Source organism: Eutrema salsugineum, unplaced genomic scaffold, assembly GCF_000478725.1.
Source record: "Eutrema salsugineum unplaced genomic scaffold, Eutsalg1_0 scaffold_4, whole genome shotgun sequence".
Classification (NCBI taxonomy): domain Eukaryota; kingdom Viridiplantae; phylum Streptophyta; class Magnoliopsida; order Brassicales; family Brassicaceae; genus Eutrema; species Eutrema salsugineum.
The window spans coordinates 1,128,426-1,137,174 of record NW_006256686.1 but is presented as its reverse complement, the minus strand read 5'-3'; the positions used below and the strand labels follow the sequence as shown (position 1 = coordinate 1,137,174).

Here is an 8,749-nt window from a genome sequence, read left to right as displayed (position 1 = left end):
ATTAGAAAGGCGAACTCGCGAGAGAGAACGGCACTTTGACAGACTTGGAATGGCAGAACAACAGCGAATGGAGCAACAAGCTCAGGCAGCCGAGCACCAGGCTCAGGCTAATCAGGCGCAGGCAGGAAGAAATGAATAACAAGCCTATGTTAATCAGCAACAGGCTCAAAGAAACGAACGGCTTGCTCAGCAAAACCACCACCAAGCGAATAGAAATGAGCAACAAGCCCATCATGTTCATCCGCCACCGCCACAAGTTCAGAGACAACATCCTCCAATCTGTGTTGGAGAGAATGACCGAGCTAATGCGCAACCAATACCGAGCTGGGATTCAAGCTCCACCAGTTCAAAACAACAACTTTGAAGTTAAAGCCTCCCTGCTCAATATGGTGCAAAACTCAAAGTTCCACGGTCTGGCTGGAGAAGACCCTCTCGAGCATCTAGATCAATTTGATCGGGTTTGCGACTTAACCAAGATAAATGGCATCTCCGAAGATAGCTTCAAGATACGCTTGTTCCCTTTCAGCCTCGGTGATAAAGCACACCAGTGGGAAAAGAATATACCGAGGGGTTCTATACAAACCTGCGAGCAGTGTAAACTGGCGTTCTTATCAAAGTTCTTTTCCACATCACGCACGGCTAAGCTCAGGAATCAGATCTCAAGTTTCACGCAGCACAACAACGAGAGCTTTAGTGAGGCCTGGGAACGGTTTAGGAGCTATACTAACCAATGCCCACACCACGGCTTCTCAGAGGCATCCCTCTTGAGTACTCTATACCGAGGTACACTCCCCAAGATCAGAAACCAACTCGATACAGCTTCAAATGGGAATTTTCTTGGGAAAGAGATCAATGCGGCAATGGAACTAGTCGAGAACCTAGCTATGTCCAATGACACATATGGAGAGGACTTTGACAGAGCAAACCGTACAGAGGGATATAGTGATGAACAGCGTATGAAAAAGGATATAAGAGAGCTTCAGAGCAAGCTTGACAAGGTTTTGATGGCGACTCAAAAGCCAATAAACTTTGTAGGCGAGTTTGATGAGCAAGGGCCAAGTTTTGACAATGTTAATGAAGATGGTCTAACACAAGAGGAGCTGAATTACATAGGGAATCAACAGAGGTATCAGCGGTTTAACAACTACAACAGTAACCCAAACCTCTCATACAGAAACCCGAATGTAGCTAATCCCCAAGACCAAGTGTACCCTGCTCAACAACAACAACAAAGCTATGCTCAAAAGGCTCCTTTTCAGAATACCTTCCAGCCCAAGCAACAGTTCAGTAAGCAACAGCACGGATACACTCAGCAGAATCAAGCGGCTCAGGGTAACAACTTCAACAACCAACCACAGCAACACAAGTTTCCACCAGGGTTCAATCCGCAGCCGATGGGTAATCAACAACAGATTCAGGGAACGGGTCAGAATCAGATGGGGAACGACGTCTGTGGGATATTACAGCAACTATTACAGGGCCAGCAAAGGGTTGAGAGCCAGCACGCGACAATGCAGCAAGATATCAGAGAGCTTAAGCAGAATCAAGCTTCTACATCATCAAGAGGCCCGGCTTTACCGGGTAAACCGGAGCCGAACCCTAAAGAGTATGTGAACGCCATCACATTGAGGAGTGGTAAGGAATTACAAACTCCAACGCCTAAGACAAAGCTCATTGAGGCCAATGAGCAATTAGAGGGGGAGGCAGCCTCAGATGATGCGTGTAAAGAAGCGGTTTTTGAGAAGGAACCGATCAAGGACAAAGGAAAAGAGGTGGAAAAGACAACCGAGCTTGAAAAGCCCTATGTTTCACCACCACCTTATCAACCCAAGATACCGTTCCCAGGGCATTTCAAAAAGAAAATCTTAGACAAAGCCAAGGCGGTCTTTGAGAAACACTTGGAGAACACGCAACTCACCTTACCCATTATAGATGCTTTCTTAGCCATACCCCAGCTTGGGAAGTTTCTAAAGGACGCGATCCTCAACAAGACCAAGGAGCTCCAAGGTATGGTGATACTGAGTCATGAGTGCAGCGCAATAATACAAAGGAGATCTATACCAAGGAAGCTATCCGATCCGGGAAGCTTTACTTTGCTGTGTGCTTTAGGTCACCTGAAGTTCTCAAACTGTTTATGTGACCTTGGAGCTTCTGTGAGCTTAATGCCTTACACGGTGGCCAAGAAATTGGGATACAAAAGCTACAAGCCGGCCAAGATCTCTCTTGTATTAGCTGATAGATCGGTTAGATTACCGGTGGGGTTGCTTGAGGATCTACCTTTGAGGATCGGTGAGATAGAAATCCCCACGTACTTCATAGTTCTTGAGATGGACGAGGAACCATTAGACCCTATCATCTTGGGCCGACCGTTCTTAGCAACCGCAGGAGCCATAATAGATGTGAGAGGAGGAATGATTGAACTACACATCGGTTCCGAGACTATGAAGTTCAATGTGAAGGAGATGATGAAGAAACCGGCCATTGGAGGTCAGGTTTTCTATCTGGAGGTAATGGAGGAGCTGGCTGATGAGCTCCTTGAAGAGTTAAACGCAGAAGACCCATTACAAGTGGTCTTGACACGTGAACAAAGCGAGCACGGGTACTTGAACGAGGAAAGCGAGGTGTACAAGCGTCTTTTGGACCAACCGAGGGAACTTGGAGCTGAAGCGAGGTTTTTGGAGCTCCACACGAGCAGCCTCGACATTCTAGACAGCGAGGAGTCCAAGGGAAAAGAAGAGACACCTCGGGATATCATGGCCGTGACAACTCATACCGAGGCCGATGGTAAACCGCGCGAGAATGAAGCAAAGGCCGAGGAAGCTGTTCCAAGCCAATGCAGCTTTGATGCCGATTGGAATGAGACAGACGCATCCCCTGTTGAGCTCAAGCCTCTACCAACAGGGCTCAGGTATGCGTTCTTAGGTCTGAACTCTACTTTTCCTGTGATCATAAACGATAGCTTGCTTGAACATGAAGAACATGCATTGCTTAATGAAATAAGGAAATTCAGGAGAGCCATAGGGTATTCCTTGGCTGACATTAGAGGGATCTCTCCTGATATATGCACCCACAGGATCCACCTAGAGGACCAAGCCATGTCCTCTATTGAGCACCAACGTCGACTTAACCCGAACCTCAAAGAGGTGGTTAAGAAGGAGATACTAAAGCTCCTTGAGGCAGGGATAATATATCCAATCTCTGACTCTCGGTGGATATCTCCTGTACACGTTGTGCCCAAGAAAGGTGGGATCACGGTGGTGAAAAACGATAAGGATGAACTCATAGCCCAAAGAACTATAACCGGCCATCGCATGTGCATTGACTATAGGAAATTGAATTCTGCATCAAGAAAAGATCATTTCCCTTTACCATTCATTGATCAAATGCTTGAACGGTTAGCTAATCATCCTTATTTCTGTTTTCTCGATGGATACTCTGGATTCTTCCAAATACCAATAGATCCAAGAGACCAAGAGAAAACCACATTCACCTGCCCTTATGGCACTTATGCTTATAGAAGAATGCCATTCGGTTTGTGTAATGCACCGGCCACTTTTCAAAGATGTATGATGCACATTTTCTCTGATCTAATTGAAGAGAAAGTTGAGGTGTTTATGGATGACTTCTCCGTATACGGCTCCTCTTTCTCCGAATGTCTTGCTAATCTTTCTCAGGTTCTCAAGCGATGTGAGGAGCATAGGCTTGTCTTGAACTGGGAGAAGTGTCATTTCATGGTCCAAGAAGGCATTGTCTTGGGACACAAGGTATCAGAGAAAGGCATCGAGGTGGATAAGGCCAAGATCGAGGTGATGGTGAACCTACAAGCCCCGAATTCTGTGAAAGGAATAAGAAGCTTCCTTGGCCACGCTGGGTTCTATAGACGGTTCATCAAGGATTTCTTCAAGATAGCCAGGCCCTTGACCAGGTTATTGTGCAAAGAAGTGGATTTCAACTTTGATGAAGAATGTGAGGAAGTGTTCAAGAGAATCAAGGAGGCTTTGATCAGTGCACTGATTGTACAAGCCCCTGATTGGTCTTTACCATTCGAAGTGATGACTGATGCATCTGACTATACCGTGGGAGCTGTCTTGGGGCAGAAGAAAGATAAGAAGCTCCATGTGATCTACTATGCAAGCCGCACCTTAGACTCGGCTCAATAAAAGTATGCCACCACCGAGAAGGAAATGCTTGCCATTGTGTTTGCATTTGATAAATTCAGGAGTTATCTAGTGGGATCAAAGGTTACAGTTTACACAGATCATGCAGCCTTGAGATATCTGATGGCTAAGAAGGACGCTAAGCCGAGGTTGTTGAGGTGGATCCTATTACTCCAAGAGTTTGATATGGAGATACTTGACAAGAAAGGCATTGAAAACGGATCCGCAGATCACCTCTCCAGGTTGAGGATTGAAGAACAGGTCCCAATTGATGATGCATTACCAGAGGAGACCCTTATGCTAGTCAGGTCTTACCTAGAAGTGGAGGAAGCCAACACGATCAAAGAAAGAAGCCTACCATGGTTCGCAGATCTAGTGAACTACTTGTCTTGCGGTTTAGAGCCACCGGATCTTGATACCTATCAGAAGAAGAAGTTCTTTAGAGATGTGATGAGGTATTATTGGGATGAGCCGTACCTTTACGTGCTTAACAAGGACCATCTCTATAGGCGATGCTTGGCCGAAGAAGAAATTCATCCGGTGCTACAACAATGCCACGGCTCATCGTATGGTGGTCATTTAGGTGCGTTCAAGACAGTTGCCAAGGTTCTACAGAGCGGTTTCTGGTGGCCGACCATGTTCAAAGACGCCCAAGAAGTAGTCTCGAGGTGTGAAGCTTGTCAAAGGCACAGAAACATATCCAAAAGGAATGAAATGCCCCAAAACCCAATCTTTGAGGTAGAAGTCTTCGACTGTTGGGGCATTGACTTCATGGGTCCCTTTGTAAGCTCATATGGGAATCAATATATCCTTGTAGCAGTGGATTATGTGAGTAAATGGGTTGAAGCGGTTGCATCTCCGACCAACAATTCAAAAGTGGTGGTAAAACTCTTCAAGAGTATCATTTTCCCACGGTTTGGAGTACCAAGAGTAGTCATCAGTGATGGGGGAAGCCATTTCATCAACAAGACTCTTGAGAGTCTTTTGAAGAAGCACGGAGTAAAGCACACGGTGGCCACCCCTTATCATCCGCAAACCAGCGGCCAAGTGGAGGTTTCCAACCGTCAGATAAAGGCCATTTTGGAAAGGACCGTGAACTCATCTAGGAAGGATTGGAGCAAGAAACTTGACGATGCTCTGTGGGCTTACAGAACCGCCTACAAAACCCCCATTGGAACCTCACTGTTTAACTTGCTCTATGGGAAAAGCTGTCATCTACCAGTTGAGTTGGAATACAAAGCCTTGTGGGCAGTGAAACTTTTGAACTTTGACATCAAGACCGCACAAGAGAAAAGAGTTCTACAGCTTCATGAGCTTGAGGAGATCCGGTTAGATGCTTTTGAGAGCTCTAAGATCTACAAAGAAAGAACAAAGGCGCTCCATGACAAGAAGATACACAAGAGAGAGTTCAAAGAAGGGGACCAAGTTCTGTTACTTAACTCAAGACTGAAGCTGTTCCCTGGGAAGCTGAGGTCTAGGTGGTCCGGTCCGTTCACGATTCTTGAAGTAAGACCCTATGGAGCCGTGGTTTTGAAAGGAAAAGATGGACAAGGTTTTGTGGTAAACGGCCAGAGGGTAAAGCATTACTTGGCATCAGAAACAAAGGAGGGAGCTACCTCAGTTCCTCTACTTGAACCGGAATCAGCCTGAAAAGGTATGAAAGGTCAAACTTAGCGACGTTAAACAAAGTGCTCTTGGGAGATACCCCAAGCTTGTCCATGTACATATTTTATTTTTCATTTTCTTTTTCTTTTTATTTGAAGCTTTTTGAAGGGTTTGTTAAGTGTTTCAGGAGTTAGACAGTGAACCTTGAGGGTGAAAGTGAGAGAAAGCTTGAAAAAGACACGGCCTGATGAATTAAGTCAAAGAGCATACATAGCCTCGGTATCGACCCTCGGTATATTCATACCATGGTCAGCTAGATTCCTCGACTTAATTTCATCATGGTCGTGTCTGAGAAGAGCTATGGTAAAATAACTAAGTGTGGGGGAGGCTCACGGTGTAAATACCTCAGTATAAGTATACCGAGGGGCGATGTTCACTTAAAACAGTCAAAAACCTTGATCCAAGGCCGCGACCAGTTTACACCAAGGCCAGCCTGGCTAAACCCCCAAGCTTCACGTGTTCTTTGCTAAAAACAAGTGACCTCGGCATGATGCCCTCGTGGTGGAGCGTACCGAGGTACTCGGTTTCAAGAAATGATCAAAAGCAAGAACACATGAAACACTTAGAACGAAGAAGAGGCTTTGCGAGGTCCAAAGAAGAGACGTGGAAGCTATGGGGATTTACTCGTTGGCACGGGCTCAGCCATCTCAGCTTGGTACCCTCGGGGTGGTACAAGTCGAGGCAGCTCAGAGTAACACGAGAAAATTTGGCTTGGTCCGTACAGCCCACGTCATCCCCATACTGCATCCATTTGAAGGGTTGCACGGCATTTTGAATTTGAACACCCGGTCAAAGTAGTTTTTGGGGCGGTCAACGGCTGGAGCTGGAGCAGAAGGGGGGACCAGTCCCACAACAGTCCAAATGCCAGCTGGAAAGCGCGCTCCAGCCCATACCAACCTCCATACTTAGCCAAAACGCAGAGTTTGCCCTCTTGACTCTTTTCTCTACATTCCACGAAAACAACTCACTCATTTGTCGTTCATTTTGCGTGATTCCAAGCGTTCTAGACTCGTTAGGGTGTAGTCTACTCTGCATAAGCATCTCATTCAGCTTAAATCTTGCATTCCCAAAGGTATTTGCATCTTAAAGAACTCATCTTTTTCCTTCATTCTTTGCGAGCTTAAATGTTTGTAAAATGTGGAATCGATTCTTTTAGAGTATATCGGCCTTTGGGAACAATTTTGTAAATTCCACCAGGGTAGACAACACACAAAAAACTGGTCTTTGCATTTAATATCACTTGCTCTTGAGTTTTTAAAATTCTTGAGGAAATGCTCTTGGAATCGGTCTTAATGATGATTTGTGTGTTTGAGCTGAAATGTCTAGATAACTTGTCTCTAATCGGTTGTTCTGGCTTGTTATTACTTTCCTTGATGTTTGAAAAAGCTATGAATACCAGTTCTGTTAGAGAAAAGTTTTGTACTTGCCAATCTTGAGATACATGTGCTTAACGATATACTTGGTTCTGACAGTTTCTTTGAGAATCTCCCTTGCAGATGGCCGGAGACCGAACCGTTCCTACCCACGAGACAAACAAAAGTGCGGGCAAGAAGAGAGTCTTGAAGGGAAAAGCCGTTGCCGTGCCACATAGTGGAAGGACCAGTAAGAAACCCTCGATGCGACCCGATGACGAGCCAACCCCCAAACGAGCAAGAAATACTGAGCTCACGCTGGCACCAGCTCTCGAATCAAAGAGGAACGGGAAGAAGGCAGCTGTGGGATCGGATGACGACGAGCCCGGAGCCTTAGTCCCTAATGTAGACAACGGTGACAAAAAGTCCAAGAAAGAACCAAAGGCCGAGCCCGAGGAAGAACACTTCCCAACTACTGAGGAATACTTGGACCACTTTAACTCAATAAGAGTGGCTCAAGGTCGCTTCCCTGACTTGGAGTTGCTGAGGAAACTCGAGATACTTGATGACGTGACCCTCATTTTTGAGAATATGGGCTTGGCAAAGTTCTTTGAGATGAGCGATGTTGCCTATGAAGGGATTACACAGCAGTTTCTTGCAACCTTGGAGGTCATCATCTACCCCAAGAGAGATCCAAAGCGTTTACATGGCAAAGGATTCGGCCACATTGAGTTTGAAATGGATAGCGTGCACTACAAGGTCAGTTTCAAGGAGCTTGATGAAATCTTTGGGTTTGAAAGGAATGGAAGCTCGCTTGACAAGTTTGTGTACCCTCGTGATGAGTTGGCCGCCTTGTGGGAAACGATATCTTTTGGACCTTACCTCGGAGGCAAGAGCAAGACAAGCTGCATAAGGAACCCTGCGATCAGATACACAAACCGCGTCCTAGCATCAACATTCTTCTCGACCTTTAACCCTGGTGTTATTCACACGGCCGAGCTTGAACTGTTGGGACTCGGACTGAAGCCGTTCATCACTCAAATGAAGAACAAGAAAGAGTTCCAAGGGCCGCTGCATGTACCATCATTGGGTGCATTCTTTGCCATTCAAATGCTCACTTATCGGCACAATGTATGGTGCGACCGCAAGAAGCGAGGAGCAAGAAGACTTCAGAACGGTTGGATAGTCACCAAGATCCTGAGGGCTCAAGGGTTTATATTCCCTGATTCACCAAAGAAGCCGAATCTCATTGATGAGTTATACCTAAGTAAAAGTGGTTTCTTCGGAGGCAAGTCAAGGGACAAATGGGTTTACAACTTCACCCTACTGCATAGAGACGGCACGCAGGTTCTACTGCCTAACCGAAGCCTCACCATGCTCGACAAGCAGTGTAACATCTCATTCTATGTCCTCAAAGATCAGTTGTATAACCCAGCTCTCGACCCACCAACACGAAAATGCACCAAGGCAGCACCTAGCAAACCCGAGAACACTAATGGCCCGGAAGATTGTGATAACGAGGAGCAGAAACACTATGAGAGAAGGATCGGAGCAGGCCGCTATCACTTTGATCCG

General features: G+C 46.0%; 1 non-coding gene across 1 annotated transcript; it reads right to left on the bottom strand.

Annotated features, from left to right (window-relative positions):
• Positions 1-641: 641 nt before the first annotated feature.
• On the bottom strand, positions 642-748 carry LOC112084818. The gene has a single exon (XR_002898478.1). It is a non-coding gene; the product is annotated as a small nucleolar RNA R71 (small nucleolar RNA).
• Positions 749-8,749: the final 8,001 nt, after the last annotated feature.